General features: G+C 51.6%; 1 protein-coding gene across 19 annotated transcripts in view; it reads right to left on the bottom strand.

Annotated features, from left to right (window-relative positions):
* Positions 1-20,318, bottom strand: part of EPB41L1 (erythrocyte membrane protein band 4.1 like 1) — a 69,551-nt gene extending 49,233 nt beyond the window's left edge. For 15 of the 19 annotated variants that reach the window (XM_015296224.4, XM_040650821.2, XM_015296231.4 and 12 more), the window contains exons 1-2: positions 20,223-20,318; positions 10,812-10,861 (exon numbers count right to left, since the gene is read on the bottom strand). The gene's annotated coding sequence lies outside the window, so the exon portion shown is untranslated. Of the gene's footprint in view, positions 1-3,796; positions 3,855-10,811; positions 10,862-20,179 lie in introns of all 19 variants that reach the window. The other 4 variants (XM_046902953.1, XM_046902952.1, XM_015296225.4 and 1 more) reach the window with 4 other exon arrangements.
* Positions 20,319-21,845: the final 1,527 nt, after the last annotated feature.

Below are 21,845 nucleotides of genomic sequence, written 5' to 3'. Positions count from 1 at the left end.
CTGTAACCTTTCCGCTTGGACAGGTCAGAAAATCAAGAAATACCTTTCACACAGCACCATTAGCATGTAAATGAAGCTCTCTCAGCTGGTGGTTCAGGAGAGAGCATGATTCAGCTCTGCAAAACCACCACACACTTCTCCAGATTAAGGAGCTACTTGAGACATCTAACAGCAAAGTGAAACAACTGGGCACAGATTGCAACTCATGATGCCTCTGCCACATCCTATGTTGCAGTTTACTTCTCTCCCTCTCTCATAAGGCCACCTAAGTTAGCCCAAGACAGGGTTGGCTTCTACCCCAGCACCCAAACCTACAGTCTGGGACAGGACAAATGCCCACCCCATGTCCAGCCCACTGCTAGACAAGCATCCCTGCAGCTGCTCTGCTGCTGGCAAATTCCTTACTCCCATGTTCCTCCTGCATCCCATGAGGCTTCTGGCAGTGGCAGAGCTGGCCACATGGCCAGTCAGCCCATACTGACTGTTGGCATAGCACACCATGTGTCATCACAGCCTGAATGTTACAGCGCTGCGTACTATGCAGGTCACCAACAGCCCGTTCAGTACCCATAGCGTGACCTTGTCTTCCACTGCACCCACAGATCCCATTATCCCCTCCAAACCCCAGACTCCCAACCCTTTGCAGCACCTTTTGCAGCCTGGCCAGGGCAGCAGCAGTGATGTCAGAGGCACACAGCTGCTGCCACCACAGCAGGGGCTGATGCTATTTGAGAGCTCTCCAATTTCACTCTGTTTCCCTCAGGTATCGTCTCCCCTCCTCCTGATGCCAGCAGCTCGTTAGCAAAAGTCAAAATGCCTCACTGTCAGCAGCCTGTTGGAAAATCCCACTCGCTACGAGGCAAGGCACTACATGGCTGCCTTCCTCCCTCTGCCACTATACTCTGCGGAGCCATCCCAGCTCCCTGGGTGTCAGAGCTCCTCAGCAGGCTGCTACCAGCTGTCATGCTGATAGCTGTCCTGCCGACTCTCTGGCCAGTGAGTCAGTGCCCACGAACAGGAGCCTGAGGGAAGGGCTGTGCCACTCCAACATCAGAGTGGCCTGTGGCTAGTTTTCCACAGCAGGGCAGCTCATGGCATGCTTTGGCTCTCCAGCACCCATTCCCCTCCCACATGTGGACGACCACACTGCTGCTTCAGCACAAAGGCTTCTGGAGGGGCCCCAGGACAACTGTGGCCTTCAACACCCCACTGCAACACACTGACTAGTTCAGCCAATCTTCACCGCTCTGCATGCACCACTTTCAGGAGCCCCTATCAGAAAGAGGTGGGATACTGCAGGCACCTAGCAGTGCTCCACACCTGGCTCTGAGGACAGACAAGGCACTGACCACCTGCACTGTGGAGCCAAGGGCTTTCTGTCCTGCACTTTTATAGGGACCCTGCTGCTCACAACTTCATACCTGGACTGGAGCACAGCCCCCCACAGCTCAGCTGCTCAGCAGCACAGGTCAGACACACCTGGTGCAGCAGAGTCCTGCACACACCAGAGCCAGAAGACAGACATGCACCACCAGCAAACCCTGCATGTGATCCCAGTCTGCTGGCTGCCTGCATCCTGTCTTCTGCTCCAGGAGAGTGCAGAGGGAGTGGAAGTTTACTAAGGCTTCTTGCAAAATACAACACTGCACAATTTGCCTCCTCTGACACATCAGGCAGCTCTGCAGAGCCAGGAATGTGCCTCTTCCAGGCAAGCAAGTACCTTCCACAACACACATCTGCACTGTCAGCAGAGTCCGGAGGAGACTCTAGGAGGAGGGAAAAGAGAGTATTATGATATGGTGGTGCACCCAGGACATTCAACACTTTCAGCAAAGGTCCAGCAAGATGCACCATCTGTGGGAAGGGACCTCACAAGTGCTAGGAAAAAGGGCAAAGGAGAAAGTAGATTGCTTAACATTCAGAATGCAAAATCCTTCAATGCCATGTCACAGGTTGAAGCATCAGGATGTTTTGAAAAAAAGTTTAAGCCACCGCCCAGAGTAACCTCCCTTTACTCCAGCCCTGGAGCAACCACAGGCACAGCTTCTTGCTGCATTTCAGGATCTCATTTAATCCAAAGATTTTGTTGTTTCTAAGAAAGGATTCCCCAAGTGTCATACAGACATCTGGGCTTGGGAATAAACCGTAAGAAAAAGAGACCCACAGCAGTAACTTACCCAGACAAGCTTGCAATTGCTCAGGGAGACAGCTTGCAGTACTGGCATCTGCGTAGGGCAGTTGCTGATGCCTACACAGGTTATCTAAACTGCTGTAGCACCCAGCCTTTCCTCTCCACACCCTTCTCGACACAGCCACCTCCCAAAGAGGACCAAAGCACTTATGTTTCATCCCCTCAACCTATCACTGTCTTAGAAAGAAGACACGCTCACCCACCTCCCCCGAGTCTCACAGTCAGTTCCCATCTTGACCAAAGGGCTGCGCTTGAGCTGCTGGTGCTGAGGCCTTGTAGCTCTCAACTCTTTTCCTTGTTTAGGTGCAAACCATCAGAATCATCACTGAGGTGGAAGGTCCAAACAAAAAAAACCGTCATATCTCCAAAACAATTTCCCATCTCTACAGCAAGGGTATCAACAATCTCAGTCTGAGAAACCCCAAATCCTTTGATAGTAATGCCTGGCTACAAAGGGCTACCCAGCTCCCTGTGCAGAGCAGGGCAGCCAGCAGCACCTCCCAGTGCATGCTGTATAGGATGCAGGCAGGGCAGAAGCAGCCTGCAGCAGCTTTGAAACCTGCAGAGCTCCACCTCTGGAGGTTGCCTAGCAACCAGCATCCTGCAGGAGCCATCCCGCAGCAGTCACCTGCCTGCACGTCCTGGCTCTGCTGCAGCAGCTCCAGCAGCAGGGGTGGGACCGGAAAACCCTGCATCTCCTTCACCTGGCACCTGCTACCACCTCTCCTTGATGCCTGATCATGTGCCCCACATCATGGCCCCCAGCCCTGTGTTGTACCCAAGGTCTAGAGGAAAAGGAGCAATGCTTTTAGACAAGCTTGACCTCCTACTTTACTTCCCACTCCAAGTCTAATTGCTGCCTTCACAAGCTGATTAATGCTGGATTCAGAAGGGAAAAACAAATCTAAACCACTCTGCTTCATCTCAAGAAGCCAGCCTGGCTAGCTGGGAAACAGCACTTCCCATGGCACCACATAACCTGTGCTCCCAAGGACACCAATCATCTGAGCTCTCCCCATGCGCTCTGTCCAGCATCACCCTTTACAGCTTGGATTCTCTCTCCCAAGTCCCAAAGCTACAAACATTGGGGAAACAGGCAGGCAGGTCAATGAATCCACAAGCAGCTGCCCAAACAACTTGCTCCCCTTCCACTGCATACCAGCTCTCATCTGTGCCACTGAAGTAGCATTCACAACCTGCCAGGTTGCCTCCATCCTTCACCACACCATGCCCTCATTTGCTGTTCAACAGATCACCTCTGCCCTTTCCCCAGTCTCAGTCAAGTTTTAATCAGCAACAAGCCCTGGAAGTGCAGCATTTCTCTATCTCTGTTACACGCCAACCCACAGAGACAGAGCCTTGCAGGCAGAAGAGGGGAGTGCTCTGCTCTGAGGGCAAATCACAACTCTCAGGATCACTGCTGCCTCCCAAGCAATATAGATCCATGCGTTGGGCAAATTCCTCCAAATGTCACAAAATTACTTTGCAGGGAAGAAAGTAATGTTAGTTCAAAGGAAGAAAAGCAGCCATTCATTAAGTGAAACAATAATCAGGGGTTGGAGCTTGAGGAATGAAATAATCTTGGAAAAAGTTTTCGGACAGTACCTGCAATTCATGCTGCTGTTCAGCCTGTTTCTGAGCGAGGTTTCTGATTAGCAGCTGGCTAGAAAGAGGAGCAGGAAATCGCTCTATTAACCATGGAAAATAAAGACAGGAAAGTAGACTTCCTGGGTTTCTTTTAGCTGTCCCCAACACCAGAATCTGCAGCAGAGGTCCAGCCTCTCACAAGCACAGACTACTCATCAAAGCCAGAGAGAAAACAAGCTTTTCCTTTGACTTGGCACATGGAAGTGTGATTAATCTTCAGCTCTGTGAGGAATCAATGTAACTGCAAATGCTTTGCCCTAAAATTATTCTAAAAGAAATGAGAGGTTTTCAAGCGCTCTGGATAACCCTGCAACTTGCTGAGCTCAGGCTATCAGCATGGCATGAGACAAAGGGCCCTTGAGTTAAAGGAGTCCAAGACACAATGGGTGAGTCTCCAGAGTCTGCTCTCCTGAAGGATCTTCCCTTCCCTTCTGCCATGTGCTGGGACACACTCGACTGCAGGCACATTGCTGTCAGCCCCAGCCCCTCACCAATAATACACTTTCACTGAAGCGATGAAGAATATCTCCAGTTCATGAGTTATTCTACTTTTTCACACGTGGGAAGGAGATGCTCTGTGAAACATAAATAATTACTAATATAGTTTTCTCAAAAATAATAAAAAAAACCCTTCCTTGAATGTAGGTTTAAGAAAAAGCCCACAGGTTTGGCCTGAGGCACCAGGAGGCTTATGGCATATGCCACAGCAGGCTGCTCTACTGAGGCCCATGCCACACACCCCACATACCCAGTAGCTGCTACACACTGCAGGCTGCTTCAGCTAGAGACTGAGCTGCTGACACCTCCCAGGCACTGATTTAATCTTGTCCTGAGACTGCAAACAACGCCACTGCTGAGGATGATTCTGCAATTCATTCTGTTTGCTTTGTATTATTCCCAAAATACAAAGCCTTAAATTTATTTATTTTTCCCTATTCAGCTGCAAGACAAAGTTCAACTTACCCTACCTCCAGGCAGGCTTCCCACACAGCAGTCACTGCTGGGTGAGTACCCCTCTGCTGCCCTGCCCAGCCGCACCTGCAGAGCCTGGGTAGGACACCAAGTTCACAGCTTCACTTAACCCTTTTCATTGCTAGCACCTCTTTTCTACCTTCTACACAGAATCAGATGCCAACTCTTCCTAACAAGTATTGACACTGTTAAGTGAAGTTACAGCAAATGCTCCCCCCATTGCAGGGGAGTTGCAGAGGGAAAGCTTGCACATGAGCACCCAGCTTCCAGAGTAAGGAGCGGAGGCTCCCTAAGCGAAGGGGGTATCAGTCATAAGATCACGTGTAGATACAGTCCTGACAGATAGCTGTACAAGCCCATGCCAAGACCACAACTGGAGGGACACACCAAGACCCTTGGTTCCCATTGCAGAATGCAGCAGCCCTGCTGCCCTCCCCAGCACCCAGCCAGGTTTTACCCTGAGGGAATCTATCACCCTAGTGGGGTCCCTTAGGAATGAGAGAGACAACTTCTGGTAAGCAAATAGTGCTTGTTTTCTGTTGCTCTCCCCCAGCCCTTCCATTTTACTTCCTGGACAATCTTTAGCAGTTGTTTTTCCTCACAGTTTAATCTCTCTCTAGTTCCCAGAGGATGTATACTTAGTGATTACAGATGTGGTGTCTCGAATGTGTCTCAAATTCTCCCCCAAGGCAGGTGACAGGCATTCAGGGAACTTGGACAATTAAATGACAACAAAAGGAAGCACTGGAGAGGTTTAAAAAAAAAAAAAAAAAAAAAAGGTGCAGGCAGAGGAAACTGAATTCGGAATTAAACTTCTCCCCACCACACCCAAGGGGAGAGACTCATCAAGGGCAGAGCTCTCAGTGAAAAGGCTACCAGTGCTTTCTGCTGTCACACAGCAATGGAAGGAAAGTCCCAGTGCACAGTGCAGTCAGGCAGGGCACAAAACCGTGCACTGGGTGCAGGAGGTTGCTGCAGGCAGATGTGAACTAGGGGAGCAGGACCTGGCTGCCTGTGCCTGCGGTTGCAGCTGAGCTCACCCTGCTGCAGTGAAGCACCATGCAGTGAGAAATTAATGTTTTACCACTGAAGCAATTAACAAAAAGATTAAAGTTTACACAGTGCAGAAAGAACCCGAGTCAAGAAATGGGGAAAACTTATTTCCCTGATCTGGCAAGTAGAGAATTATTTTCAAAATAGGGCAGAGGTCTCAACACTTGTCGGGTCCAGATGCAAGCTGTGCAGAACTAAGGCGAGCTCTCATCCGCACCCAGCGCCCAGGGCAGCCCAATCACAGAACACACTTTTTGCAGTCCAGGCACAACGTGCTGCCAGGAATGGCAGCGCTCCAGCACTGCAGCAGGACCATGAAGGTGGCCTGTACTGATCAGAGCGGACTCCGGCTGGCGGGGTTCTTGTCCTTCAGCTCAGCTGGGCACCGCTGCAGTGAAGACAAGGGGAGCAAAGGCAACAACAGCTCCCTTGGGGACCTGCACTGCCCCAAGCTGTAGACAAGCAGTCTCAGCCAGGTCCAGCCCAGCCCTTCTGTCCCACGTGGCCCAGCCTGGCTGGTAGGAGGCCTCCAGGGCCTGCAGATACCCATCAGTCCTTGGTGGAGCAGGCCCGGCCTGCTGGGGAGTCACCCTCCAGAGGTTTCTGTCACCAGCACCCCAGGACTCTCTGTGGGAAGATGTGGGCACACACACAGAGCAGCACCTGGGATGTCACTGGCACTGCATAGCAGGCCGCGACGACCCCCGCTCACCACTCACACAGAGCGCTGCAGTGCTGGCGCCATCTCCATCTCCCCAGTGGCCGAACCCTCTGTTTCCGTGGCAACTCCAGACATGGCCCCCTGGCACTCACAGCTGAGCCGCCCTGTGCTGCAGGCAGCAGCATGCACCAGTAACAGGATGCCAGCAGCCCTCTCCCTTGCTCTCTTCATCCCAAAGGCAGTGTTTAGTCATAACCTTGTGGTGAGGAACAAGCACTGTCCCACTACCTGCCCACATGGCCCACTGCATTTCCTGGGCATTCAGCTGGAAGAAGCAGGGCCTGCACAGCAGCTGCTCGATGGACAAGTTTCCATGGCCAGGAGAATGGCACCAGCTCCACTGAATAGCCCTTGGGCCACCACACACACGTGGGAGCAGGACAGGTGCCCTTGTGTGACACTACTGGGGAGGAGACCTGAGGTTTCTTTCCAAACCACATGCTTGGCTACCTCTCTGGTTCTGAAAGCTCCTCACCACAACACAACCTCCCTCTGGTGCACTGTCAGCTTTCCCACCACCACACCATGCATCCTGCCACTACTGAAGGCAGCAAAGGACACAAACCAAGAACCGAGCACCAGGGTGCCATATGGCTCAATGGAGAACTGGCCTTTTCCAGGCCCACCAAGGACCCTCCTGTCAGGCTGAGAAAAGCCCCAAAAGCCCTCGGCTATTACAGAAGGAGCATCTCCCAGGCTGGAAGAGGGGAGGCAGTGGGATACAGGTGAGCCCCAGCATCCCCAGCCTGCAGCAAGCCTGCAGCAGAGCCCAGCAAAGCCCCAAGCAACTCCTTCAGAGCCCACTGGCCTCATTTCAAGCAGCTTCAGCAAGCTGCTTTTCCAGTAGCGTACACTCCTGTAAGCAAGTCCTGCAGATCCAAACATCACACTGCATCTGCTGGGATACTGCCTACAGTGTTTTATCCCTGAGTCCTGCTGTGCTAAACACACTGCTGAAACTCCAGCCACAGGTGATGAGTCCTCCTCTGGAGGGATTTAGGAGTGGAAAGCTCCTTCCTTCAATGCAGTGCTGGTGGAATCATCAGTTCAGCACGGCAGAAGCCCATCCTAGCCCTTCACACTTGTGGCCAAAGGCAGTGATGAAAGTACTACATAGCTTGGGAGTTGAGACCTCTCAGACAGTCACCACAAGACCCACCAGGACTTCAGGGGCAAGCACAAGACCATCAGAGCAGCAAAGCTGCATCTTTCAAAGGAAAGCCACAGCTCCTGACACTCAAGCAGGCCTCACTGAATGTACACCCAAAGGTGGGGAAAGATTACAGCTCCAGCACACATCTTAGAGAAGCCTTCAACAGCTGAGCAGAGACAGAGAGGAGATCAGCAGTGGGTGTTCAGCCCAGATATATGGCAACAGGCTCCTAACTGAGATGATACAGAAGAGGCTAGAAGTATCAGTTAAATCAAGCAGAGTGCTTGGCCAGCAGCTATCATTTCCCAAGATGAGTTTGAGGGAGCTGGCAGCATTCTCACCGGCCTTCAGGGCACACATTGCCACATACCACAAACCAATTTGCTCAGGCAACACCAAAGCAGCTGGGATGACACAGAGTAATCTTCATTGACGAAGGAATGTATCCCAGGGAGGATGGGCCCCAAATCAAGAGGAAAATGCACCAGCAGCCTTGAGCCAGGATGGTGGAGCAGGCACAGGGCTGCCCTATCACCACTGCCCAGCAGTGAAGGCTCCTGCAGTCTGCACCCCAAGCCATCCCAGGGGATATGACAGGCACAGCCCTGGCCAGCATCCCAACACTGCATGAGGTAAAGACGAGGGAAGAAAGAGCAGCTTCATCTTCCTGCCTACTCTGGAAAGCAGACCAAGAGCAAATCACAGGTAAAAGGTGTTAAGTGCAACATCCAGAGGCAATTCTTGCAGTAAGGAGCTAATCCTGCCTGGGTCACTGAGAAGGCACCTCAGCAGCTGGTCTATGCTTACCTGTGATTGGCTGCCACTAGAAACTGCCTGCAATCAGAATTATGGGGCTAAATCATCCCTGTGTACATCACGACAGCATAGAGGGCTCTGCTTTGAGGATAGTCTCAGTCCTTCTGACTGGCTGTCTAGAAGCACTTCTTTACCACGTGGGTGACAGAGCACTGGCACAGGTTGCCCAGAGAGGTGGTAGAGTCTCTTCCTTTGACACCTTCAAAAGCTACCTGGACATGGTGCTGGGCACCCTGCTCTGGGTGGCCCTGCTGGAGCAGAGTGGAATTAGGTGGATCCAGAGGTCTCTTTCAACCACAACCATTCCGTGATTCTGTGATCTGCTTCTCCAAAAGAACCCTGTATCCACTGCTTTAGACCTGGACCAAAGTGCTATTTTCTCCACTCACATCTTATGCATCACTTCCTAGGAGGAAGGCCATTCCCTTAGAGCAAGCACCCAAGAAATCTTCACTCTTCACTCTGCCTGACAAAATCCATCAGTAAGCCCTTTGTGATATTCAAGAGTTCAGCTGCAAAGGAGCTGCAGAAATGCACAGAAATTAGAGGCTTATTCCTAGGACGATAATCATGCCAAGTCAGGAGTATCACCAACCCTCCCAGAAGCGCGGGATGCCTTCCCCAACACAAGAACACCAGCAGGTTGGGCTACACCTGCCCCAACATAGCTCCACATGCCCAGACTTGTCAGGAAGATGGGACCTGTGGACTCCATGCTACTGTCCCAGTGCATGGCTTAGCAAGTCTCCCCAGAGCTGCTACAAGAGCGCAGCAGCAGATTAGTTCTGCTTTAATGTGCATTTTGTCCAAGTTGCTGGTGGATCTATGCCTTGCACAGCTAACCAGGACATCTGTTAACAAAGCACAATTGAAAAAGGGAGACAAGAAACACAACATACCCAGACCTGGGCCACCTATCTCCTGCTGCACCTGGGGCAATAAGGTTACTAGCAAAGACATCACTGGGTGTCAGAAGTCACCACAGGGCTCTCTTGCAGCTCCTGGTGTGGCACCCAATGCAGAGAAGCAGCAGAGGGGTTTTCATCCCCAACACCCCATCCAGTCTACCTTGCCTGGCACCCCCAGGTTTGGAGCAAGTAGTTAGTTTTTATGAGCAGTTCCTCCCAGTAAAGCTATGAGACTGTCTGGATGTTGGAATACCAGTTTTGTAACGAGAGGTGTAGAAATGCAGTCCCAACTTGAGTGCTTGTTTGCATGTGACACTGTGTCATCATGTGCCTCAGTTTCCTTCGGGAATGGGGTGGGTGCCAGGCTCGTAGGCCACTACTGACATGGGAGCATATGGCTGCTGCATGATGCCTGCCAGGAAGATTTGCTCCTGCACTGCAGAGGTGAGTCCCTGCCTGTATGATAGGGCTGTGGGGGGTCACCTACAGAGCCATTCCCTCCTTGCTGTGATAATCTTTTTCCTCTTTTCCTCAGGAGAAGAGTGTTCCCTTTCCCATCCTGAGCAGTTCATGTCTGCTCTGCACAGCACCCTCTGCTTTGGTTCTGTATTTAAGGCTGTCCCTGAGAAATGTCAGGGAGCCACACAGACATCCCTTCTCACTGCACTTCTATCCTTCTAGTTCCAAAACAAGTATTTCCAACAGACAAATGACTCTTCAGCACACAGAAACCCCATCCTTCTTGCTTTCCCTTTAGACATGCATCCCAGAACTTGAGTAGATCTGGACCTTCAAAGAAGTTCTACAGAAGGATAGTCTCTTAGCTCACTGGGACACACTTCACGACAGCCATGCCTAGTCCCTCCTGAAGGCCTGGGACCTCTGCTTGGACCTCAAGATCCCCATTTCACAAAACTCAATGGCACATCTTACGGTTTGCAAACACACCACTTTCTCCAGAAGACTGGAGAAAGAAAACACATGAAACTTAGTGTGCAATTCCCCCAAAACAGCTTTGTAAGCAAGCAAAGAGTCAAGACAGCTGGTAGGAACCCTTCTGTTGGCAAAGGGGCTGTTGCCTAATGCCTAAAATAGGAAAAATCCCAGCACATTAGGAAAGCCATAGGAATCCCAGTTACAACAGTTCTGTACTTCAGCAGTAGGCCAGATTTCCAGTTATCACAAGGGAGTTTCTAGCAAAGAACCAGCTACCATACAAGTCTCTTTCATACTGCGGCACAACCTCTGATCTTCTGCCATCAGCTACTGCAACCCACTCTATGCTACAAAACCTACTCAGCCTTACATGGAATCTAAAAAGGAGAATAAAGGCTTTCAGGATAAACTCACGCTGCTTCCAGGGGCTGATCTCAGCACTCTGTTCAGGCACAATTCAGAATCTGCAAAGAAGAAATTGGATTTGGTTAAAAATAATAAAAATAATAATCTTCCCAGGAATTATGACAAGTACACGGATGGACAGCAGCTAGGTGTTTCATCACAAGATGGTGCCTGAACTGCTTAAGCACTACATTTAGACTCCATACAAACCTACTTGCTGGAGATTTTCTGCTACAGATTACTTTATATGCAGCTTTACTCTCAACGAGACTGATGTGAAAACAGTACCTCCAAAAGCAGCAAATCTGCTCGCTGCATGTGTTCAGAGCCAGCTCTGCCAATTTTGAGAGATAAAAGCAAATATTTACTACAGGCAGTACTGCAGAACCTCTGAGAAGTGAAACAGATAGACACTTGGCTTGCACGGCCAATTGCTACCCAAGTTCTCATTTCAGGGCCATCTGTGCCGCATTATTGTCTTCTGTCCCTCAGTGTCACCTGCATGGCCCCTCTGATAATGATAGCTCTGACTGGTGGCAGCAAGGGCAACATCTGCTCTGCAGGACCTTTATCCCAGGCAGTGACATACATGACACGAGGAGCCGTCCACAGATGCAGGTTTGGCACACATGTAGTAAAACAAGCAATTTTAGAAGGAAATGATCTCAGAACTGGATCCTATAACAGAATTTTCAGAGCCACTTTTTAGATGGCAACTATATATAATGAAGGAGGAAAAAAAATGAAATAAAGAAGACCTCCAAGTGCCCAGGGAAGAACTGCAGTCCAATGAGTGCTACAGTTACAAGAAAGAGGAAGCAAAGTCCTATAGCCCAACAAGGATACCTCTGACTTTTTTACAAGGGTTAACTTATACATATACATTCAACACACAGAGATAATCTTCTCACAAGGACAAAAGCAAAGCAGGCAGGATAACCTGCTTATGCAAATCTCAACCACTCCATAAACATAAACAAAACTAATCAAAACCAAAAGTCTCTTGAACATTCAGTATCAAGGACTCACAGCTCACTTTCTATACATTTCACATGGATGCAGTGAAACACTTTCACTTCCCACAAGCAAACATCAGCTGTGCATAGTCTTACACAGCTTGCCCTGCATGGAGATGCTAAGAACAGGCTTTGGCTCCACAGGAGTGACACAGATCCACAGCAGCTTTCTCAAAAGCTTGCTCAGGGCACAAAAGCTGTTCCACTTCCATTTGGATGGAGTCCCCAAGCAGCACAGCAACATGAGGTGACATGCAGCAATGACAGCCTCTCTTTTCACACTGTCAGTCTATAGCAGCTAGGCCAGAAACTGCAGGTGGCTCAGGCCCATGCCCATGTCCTCACCAACAAGGACAGGACCTTCTGCCACCCATCAGCCCTGATGCAGTAAGCTAGGAGCATCAGCACCTCCAGGGTAACAACAATGCCTTTAGGTTGGAAAAAAATCATGCCCCAAGATGATTTGCACAAGAACTACAAGGAACAGAAAGAGGGAGTTCCAGCCCACCCCTGTAATGCTTTGTCCCTTCCCCAGCTCTCTGCCACTGTCCTCACATGGGAAAGCACAGGCTCCCATGGTCAGGGGTTCTTGTGCTGATGTTGTTACACTGGCCATGCTCCATATGCCCTGCCCACTGGGAAAGTGCTGCTGCAGCCCTGCACGGCCTGGTTTTCTCATTGGGCTGTCTCTCTGCACTGGGAGCAGAGCTGGGATGCAGCACAGAGCCTGTGGCTGCTTCAGCTACAGGCCCTGCCCTCCCTGTCCTCCATAACTTCATGGCAATCATGGCCTGTCCACATGCTGCATTGTACACAGGCTCACCGTGAGGTCATAATGCCAGCTCATGCTGGCTATGCCCCAACATCAGCACCTGGCATACAGTTCACCTTTCCCCAGGCCCTGGGGCACTACCGCCCTGACCACAGGCCCCACACTCCTCACTCCCATATCTGTGGGCCAGGGGATGCCACCAGGGTTGCCAAGGCTACTGCCACGGATGTTGTTACACACACACACACACACACACACACGCACGCACACCCCAATCCCACACCAGACTTCTACGCCCACCTCCTCAAGCAGACACTGCCTAGGCCAGCAGGCCAGAAAGAGGAGCTGAGCAGCAGCACTGTCCCATCCTCTGCCAGCATCTGGGCACAGCAGGCTGGGCTGAGCAGCTGAGCAGGCTTGAAGTCCACAGCTCGTTCTCCCGCCCCGAGAAGGCCACACAAACACATGGGGATTTATGGGGCTTCCTCCCAGTCACACTCCTTACAGGGATGAGCCCCATGGCCCTGCTCCTCCTCTGCTGAGCCCAAAGATTTTTAAGGGGCCCCCACACTGCTCTCAACCTCATGCACTTGGCTTTCCCCAACGCAGCTCAAGAGATTAGAGCAGAGGCAGGCAGGCAGGCACACAGAAGAGGCCTGATTTTGTCCAGCCTGAGGAATGAGCATCCATCAGCAGTCTGTGATGCAGGGCTCACCAGGGCTGCACCATGTCCCTACAGAAGGGAGGATGGAAGAGGGGGGTCACTGAGCACAGGGCAGTGACACTCAGCACTCCCCCACTACCTGCCTGTGTTGCAGCACCAGTACATACTGCCAAACAAAGCCATGATGTTCTGGAGCTGACACAGACTGTCATTCCTTCCTGTCTGCTGCTGCTGCATGAAGCAGCTTTCACCAAAGCTGGCTACATTTCAGCAGGGAGACACTTTGGAATTCGAGCTACTGCATCAATTAACATCATATTAATGATGTGCTCTGAGAATACAGGCATCTGGGAGAAAGATCCTCCCCCATCTCTGCTAGCTTTCAGCTTCTTGTAACACTCCTGCTAGCAAAAATGCATGCTAGATTGCACTGCAAGCTCTTGCCATGCAGCTCTCCTCAGCACAAGGCTGGTGTGTACACCATCTCAGCTGCAGACAAGCGCTTCAGGCTGAAAACATTCCACAGTGACCCACATCGTCACAGCCCCATAGCAATTATCCAGTCTGATCCTGACAGGGCAAGCACAAGTGCCGGCTGTCAAAGCAGGCGCTGGGACATCAACCACAGGCAGGAGTCTGGATCAGTCAGACAAACACTACAGCCCTTGCAAGGGGCAGATCTGAGCCAGCAATGCTGGCAAGCGCACCTCCTCACAGGGGTCCCAACTCTGCAGGAAGCCGTATGTCAAGCCCAGCTTGCTCAAATCTAGGCCAGTGCATTGCAAGAACTCCAATCAGTCCAACAAAGGTCAAGAAAGGGGACAAGGATTCATGCCATCCCTTTAGCTTGTCCAGGAACATAAATAGGGCAGAGCAGCACAGCAGCCCCAGGGCAGCTTACTGAAGAATGAAGACCTGAGTAGAGGTCCAGCCGTGCACAGCTGCACCCCACTCTAGGGTAACATCAGCTCTGGTGCAACGAGAGGGAACAGCCTAGCCAATGCTCAGCAGATGACTGGACCACAACACCACAGCCATCTCTGGCCTCACATGTCGTCCTGCCTGTGCATGCTAGGCTGTGCCTGGCAGGAGGTGAGGCTGAACTTCAAAGCTCTTGCACCAAGGACCAGGGAGGGTTATAGCTACAGTGTAAGTTGCCATCAAAATACAGCGGGAGCAGCTGCATTTTCTCTACCTTTACCTCCTTTATTTACTTCTGGCTGTCATCCTAAAGCCAGCTGTGGTTCTTACAGACATATGATGCACTACCATATGTGTCCAACCCTCTAGTCTTACAGTTTTGTTGCCTTCTTTTACATTTAAATAATACATATACATAAGAAGTTTTGTTACTTATATACATTAACTATAGCATATCTTTTATATGTGGTCCAGGACAACTTCCCTTCACTTAGTGTGGCCCAGGCAAGCCAAAGGGTTGAGCACCCATGCTAGACCAAGGTAGCCAACAAGGACATCCTCATCCTTTGGTTTCCTGAAGAAAAGTCCCAGTGAATTTGCAGAATAGCTCCTGATTCACATAGGCATGCATATACCCAGAGACAGATTAGACATCAAAGGGTATTTCTGTTGCTCTGCCATTACTCTGCAGGAACATAACATACAAGGACTTGCAATAAATCTCTCGTAAAAGGCAGCACTACTGAGAATTCAGGTTAGAAGTTTCCTACCCCAAAGCTAAGCATTAACATTGGGTTTGTATTCCTGATGAAAAATTCCATGGTTCCATAGCAAGTGACAGACCTAGCTGTCTGACCACCGACCAGGCCTTTGCACAGCATCATTAACCCACTTTGAGAATTTTGCCACTCCCCTCTCGTCCCTGGCAAAGAGGACACTCAATATTTCATCAGGTACCATGCCATCTAATGCTCAGTAGGAGCTCCAGCCAGCAGAGACACAGCGAAATCAATAGTCCATCTAATAAGATTTAATTGCTTCTCTGAAACACAGGGGTACTGCATCTCTGCCAGGACTGCCAGGGAGAAACACTTGCAGGACTTCTCCCGGGGCCGCAGCCCTTCATGTTTGCCCACATGGATGGTAATTCTGAAGTGCTCCCAGGTGGCTGAGCATGGGAATGGTGAGCAGGGCCAACGCCCCCAGCAGCAGCCTGCCAGGGCATGCACCTTAGCTGCCTCCAGGCTCATTAGTGCTAGCACAGTGACAAGCACAATGAGCTGATTACAAAGGAAAATGTCATTTAAAAAACACAATCAGATTCCAGTCTCTCTGCCCATAACAAAAAGCCTCATGAAATGGCTCGTTCTCTTCTGCCATAAAAATGTGTTTCCCTTCAGAAGCCTGATACGAGCAGAAAAAGAAAAAAAAAATGCACAGCTAAAAATATCTTCTGAAAGATACCATGACAGCAACAGATTCACATGAAAATGAGGTGGGAAGAGGGCTATGGATGTTATAAAATTCTGTTTAATTTCTCCCCAGCCACCTAAAAATCCATCAAAGGCAGAAATGATACTTCTTCCTTTGTGCAAAAGAAGACTCCACCCTGTGTTTTCCTCTCCATCTGATACACAGTGAAGGATACCGGCACACAGTTCTGATCTGTCACTAGTCGGCAAGCGGGGCGCAGGCAGTGAGACAGCTGGAAGAGGAGAGGAAGGAGTTAGGTGGGTGGAACCTGGCAGAAATGCCATACTGTAAATCCCCATTCGCTATCTGCTCACACATGGGACGCATTTCACACTAACGAAGCATCTGGTGCCAGATTTGACTGTGTCGCTGATAGCTGATAGCTGAAAGGAGTGTCCATCTTTTGGACCAGACTGGGAAACTGACAAGATGAAGCTCAACATGATTACCATTGAGTCCAATTACAGCTGGTGGGCAGAGGCCTGGCTTCTGAAACAGGGATGGATCCAATACTAAAGTGGTACCACATTTCATCTCCACAGAGAGGCCAAGTGCCCAAATGAAACTGCTGACCTACTGCAAACTACAGATCTGCAGCTTCAGCCTCATTTGTCTCGTGGTTTGAGCACAATGGGGTCAGCCCAGACTCCTCTATGATCACACCAGACCCATCAGCTACTATGTGTGGCAGATCCAGTCTGAGACACTGCTGAGCCCACATGACAACATAGTGCCCTTTGGATGACAAAACACAGCCCATCAGTAAAAGATGGAAGGGAACTGCTCTTCCAAAACATTATTTTCTGGGTTTTAAGCCTTGCCTGTTACCCCTACCCCTCCGATAGCAAATCTGGGAGGTGTGCATGAGTATGTAGATATAATGCATACGCTATGCACAAGGCACTAACTACTTATCAGCTTCAATTCAAAGCACCTTCTGCTGTGTACTGGGACAAGAGGACAAAATCACCAGAGAGGGCTCTAAGATGACACCCTCTTTTCATACAGTCCCACATTCCCCTGTCTGGCACAAGGAGAGCAAACCTTGGCTTCTGCCCCAGTTGTATAACAGCTCGGCCCAACAGCTCTTGGCACAACCATTCACCTATTTGGAGAAAAGGAGCAACTGGAGGGTGGAGCAACTGTCATCCAAGATGGGGGACACCCACAGGGCCTGGGGCAGGAAAGCTGCAGTAGATACAACTGCCCAAATCTTCTATTTCTTTGATGCTCAGAAGGCTGGAGGACCTCTCCCACAAAGACAGGCTGAGGGAGCTGGCCTTGTTCAGTCTGGAGAAGAAAAAGCTGTGGGGAAACCTTATGATGGCCTTCAATATTTAAAGAAAGGTTCTGATCAGGAGGGAGAGTGACCTTTTACACAGGCAGACAGTGACAGAACAAGGGGGAACAGCTTTAAACTGAAAGAGGGGAGATTTAGGCCAGATGTGAGGAGAAAGTTCTTTACCCAGAGGTGGTGCAGCCCCGGCACTGCTGCCCAGAGCTGTGGGTGCCCCATCCCTGCAGGTGCCCGAGGCCATGGCTGGGCCCTGAGCAGCCTGAGCTGGGGGCAGCCAGCACGTGGCAGGGGTGGGGCTGGGGGGGCTGTTCCGTCCATGGCATGCTGAGATTCTGTGAATTAATGCTCACTGAGGTCTTAGAAAAACCACGAGCTTCCACCCAAGGGCCGAGAGGAAAGATGGATCTGGAGACACAAGGAAATACTGCAACACGTGCTCAAAGACAACCTTTTCCCAACGTTGTTCCCGTCTCCTGTAATCCAGACAAAATGACACGTGAGAGGAAGTGTTTGTTCAGCAGGCTACGCCACTGTGAGTTACTGACATTCAAATTAGCAGAACCAAATGGCCCAAAGCAGGTGAATTCACAATATCAGTCCCCACCAATGCCACCACTTCATCCAGACTCAAAGGAGAGCACAAGCCAGCAGCAGGCCTGAGTCCAAGCTCAAACCCCAGCATGGCTGCAGTGCAGGCCAGCTCCTTCACCTTGCACTGCCAAACCTCACGGGTCTTCCAGCACAATCACCACAGCTGTGACAAATCCAAACCTGCTGACTCAGTGCCATCTGACTTCTCTAATGAGAACAATAAGCCACACAGCCATCACTGTCACAGCCCCAGCGCAAACACATTTTATGTGCTGTATGAGAGTCACATATCTGTAACTGCACAAGTCTTTCTGTGCAGGAGCTTCCAACCACCAAGCTTGGGAATCTCCACTGTTTTGTGTTTCTTTTTTTGCATATACTCTCAAAACAGAGCTTCAGAGTAGGCTCAGGCCTCCAAGTGACAGGCACCGCATGAAAGTCTACGATATAGCTAAACACAGGCCTTCCAGACGCCCACACTGATCTGCCACCAAGCCTAAGCCCATACTCAACCCATCTCCTTGCACACGCTGCACCATCAGTATCCCAGCTGTCACTCAGGCAGCGTATCACTGTGCCCAAAGCGGTGGGGAAATATAATTTCCTAGCTGAACAAAATTAAGGCAAGGGACACATGCAAAGCCTGTGAGAACAGACAGGAAACCTAGAGCAATCCTTAACACAGTCAAGCCCACCTCCTGCACTTTAACCAACAGGCCATTCTCCATTGACTACCATCATTTAGAAATCATTATTATCTACAGGAAACATATATTTTTTTTTTTTTAGGAACAAAATTAGCCAGAAACTTGACTGGTCTGTCCATCTATGAAAACTTCCTCTATTTATGCATGATTATTCTGCAGCGCTAGAGAAAGAAGCACACATTTCAGTCATTTACAGGACTGCTAGAAGCAGAAAGAAGAAAAGGTTACTGTGTAAATCAAGGTGATCTCATCATTCGAATCAAAGTCATTGCTCAGAGCCAAAAAGAGAAAACAGCTGCCTTAGGTAGAAAAATTGATTCTGAAAATTTTCTACATCCCATATCACAGCTATACCACAGCCTTCTTCAGCCAACCCGGACCCCATCCTGGCTGTCCATCACATTTGGGCCCCTCATGAGGCTGTTGTCAAAATCAGGGCTCTGCTACATGCAGCAGTGTCTGCTTTAATGGCCCCACTATCATCTGAAGTTGCTGTTAAAGCAGTAAACATGGCACAGTGGTTGTGAGGATATGCTCACTGCTCCCAGCAGTGACTGCAAGCAGAGGAGGCAGCTCACATCCCCTGGAGACGTGTACGTGCTGATTAATCAACAGTCAGTTTGGGGACTGTCCTTGCATAAGGGATAAGTTGCGGGAAAGAAGGTGATTCTAGACCTTCCATGCACTACAATAACGAGGATCTGGTACAACTCACAGAACACACCCTGTGAGCCTGGGGCCCTCACTGACAGCAGTGCTCTGAGCACCCAGGGAGGCCTGCAGACAGGATCCACATTGCCAAACCAAAAGCCAAAAGAACGCACAGTTGTAATTGTCTTCTTGTCAGGATTACCACTCAAACTCAGCCTTCCCTAAGCGCCAAACTTGCATGAAGGCAACACAGGCAGGCAGGCTGCTGAAGGCCATGAGTGCAGATCCCCAGCCATGGCAGCCAAAGGACGCCACACTGAAAACATGCAGAGTGGGCAGCGGAGAAGGCAGAGAGCTGCAAGGCATCTCTGAGAGGCAGACCTTGGTAACAAGCAGCTTCCCACATCCCCAGTTGTTTGGATGCAAGAGCCCCTTTGGACAAGTCCAACGTGAGAAGACCACAGGGGGAAGCAAGTGACTAGCAGGCTGGTCTCTAGGTGCGCTGAGAAAGCCACACCTCTCAGGGCATGTCAGCAAGGAGAGGACTCATCAGGAGTCACCTCACACCGCCTGCAGCCCAATAACAGAGCTCTTCCACCATCAGCTCCTGCAGTGCTGCAAATACTCCACCACGCGTACCCGACCATTGTTTGTCCGCAGAAGGGTCCCCACCGCAACGCATGGTTGGGCACGGAGCGGAACAATACTACTGCAGAAGCAGCAGTAGAAAGAGTGTTTCATACGGAAAGCGCTGATAGAGGGGATCCGCGTAGCCCTAATACGATCGCCCGGGTAACCAGACTGTGGAAAAAACGCTGAGCTCGAGGATACCTCCAGAGCCCACCTCCTGCCATATGACGATACTCCAAAAATAACCACAGAAATATGCGAGGACCCAGTCCAAGTTGTTCCTGGCTCTCTGCACATTCTCCCTCTAATGTAAATCGTCTCCCTGAAATCACAGCCCCGCGGTTAAACGCAGTTACCGCAAGCCGCAGCGCCAGGCGGGCCGCGGGGCCGGCGGATCCCCGGGCTGTGCTGAGCTGGTCCGGTTGCATGCCGGGCTGCTGCTTCACCGCACCCCGTTCGCTCCGCTGCGGCCGGGAACGTGGCACTCCCCGGTCCCGGCCTCGCGCCCAGAAACGGCAGCGGTGAGAAGCACTGCTCGCCGCCCCCGGCGCGCCGAGAAAGGGAGACCGGGCGAGGGGAGCCGCAGTCGCTTCTCCGCGGCCCGGCGAGGCGGCCCTGCCCCGCCACGCCCGCCGCTCTCCGCGGCCAAACGCACCTGGAGCCGCCGAGCTCCGGCCGTGCCCCGCGCGGGCGCTCACCTGGGCCCGCTCCGCCGCCGACCTCATCCGGGGCGCAGGCCCCGCGCCGCAGCGACCACCGCCAGCCGCCAGCCCGCCGTGCGGCGGGAGCGCAACGCGGGGCGGGCCGCGGCGCTGCGGAGGGAGCGGCCCCGCGCCACCACGCTCCCGCCCCCGTCCCGCCCGCTGGGAGCCGCCCCCGGCCGGGCCGCTCGGCTTCGCGCTGCGGAAGCCCCGTACAGCCGGTGGGTTGTGTGGTGGGGGGTTCGGCCCTGCCTGGGGTCCGCCGCCTCGAACAGAACCGCTGTTGGGTCTGTGAAGGAGGAGCCGCACTCCCGAGTGAGCCCCGGCAGCTCCCGCTGGCGCTGCGCCGCCTTAACTCCGCCCGGTGCGGCTCAGCCCGCTCGGCTGCGGTACCCCGCTCCCCCGCGCCCCTTCGGGGTCCTCCGCAGCCCGCCGGGGGCTGCAGCCCGGAGCTGCGTGTCCCCACTCGGCGGAGGAGCTCAGCCTCCCTCGGGCAGGAAGTCTGGGGCGAGCGCCTCGGCTCCCAGGGGCGTGACCGCTCCCGGAGCGCGCTGCGGGGCCTGGTACGGCCCAGGCGCCTGCTCCTACCGCGGGCAGCGCTCGTACGGAGCGCGGTGCGGCTGCGGGTCAGCTCAGTGTCCGCCCTAGCCCCGTACCGGGGGTGTCCGTGGAGCAGCGCCCTCCGGGAGTTGCGGCCCCGTAAAGCTGGGTAAATAGCGAGAACCCCTCGGCGATAAACCACTGCACCGGAGCCAAGCGTGAGGCGGTGGCATTCACTTACAAACAGAAGGTGTGTCCTCTGGTTGCACCCTTTGCAGAGTTTTTGCCTTTGGCCCTCTATCGCCGTGCCATGCTTTCGGGTGCTGCTGAATGGGTGCCACGCCTTGCTGCTGCGGTGCAGGATTTCTGGGGAACGGTCACAGGAAAAAGACTGCACAGTGGTGTTGCTAAGAAGATGTGGTCTGGGCGCAGTCTGGGACAGTTGCTGCCTGTTTTCACCTTTCAGGTCACCCAGTGGAACAGTTGCTGTTCAGTGGGTCAGGTTTTCTCATGTCCTAAAAGGAGATTTAAATGTTAAAAGTGAATTTGGGTCAAAAATTTGGTGGGTGATCATGTGTGTTCAAATACTCTCAGTATGGTTTCATAGTGCATGGCTGAGAGTGTTCCCCCTGTGGAGTGGAGCAGCCAGAACAGGAATGTGCAGGACAAATCCCTGCAGGGACGAATCCCTCCCGGTGCTGCACAAATGGCCCTGAGCTGTCTGCCAGCTGCCAGGAAGCTCAATCCCTCCTTTTCAGCTAAAACTGAAACTCTTCAACAGTACTTAGGAAGTGGAAAATCCAGTCTATGTGGAGACTCGGCCATATTGCCCTTTACCTCCAAAATGAGGAAAAGAGCTTAATTTGCAAAATATTGTCCATCATCATGTGATGGGCCCTCTTCTGTTTATTTAATAACAAAGAAGCTTTTTTGCATCCTCGTCAGATTCTTGCTCTGTGATGGCAGCAATGGAGATATCTGCTCAGGTGTCCCACACATAATAGATGGGGCAGAGGAAGCGACAGTAAATCAAAACAAGAAAATACAGAAAATCAGAGCAACCAGCACTTCTTCAGTTAT

The sequence above is a fragment of the Gallus gallus genome, chromosome 20, assembly GCF_016699485.2.
Source record: "Gallus gallus isolate bGalGal1 chromosome 20, bGalGal1.mat.broiler.GRCg7b, whole genome shotgun sequence".
NCBI classification, from domain to species: Eukaryota; Metazoa; Chordata; class Aves; order Galliformes; family Phasianidae; genus Gallus; species Gallus gallus.
Note: the sequence above shows the minus strand (reverse complement) of the source record. Positions and strands in the feature narration are given on the sequence as shown.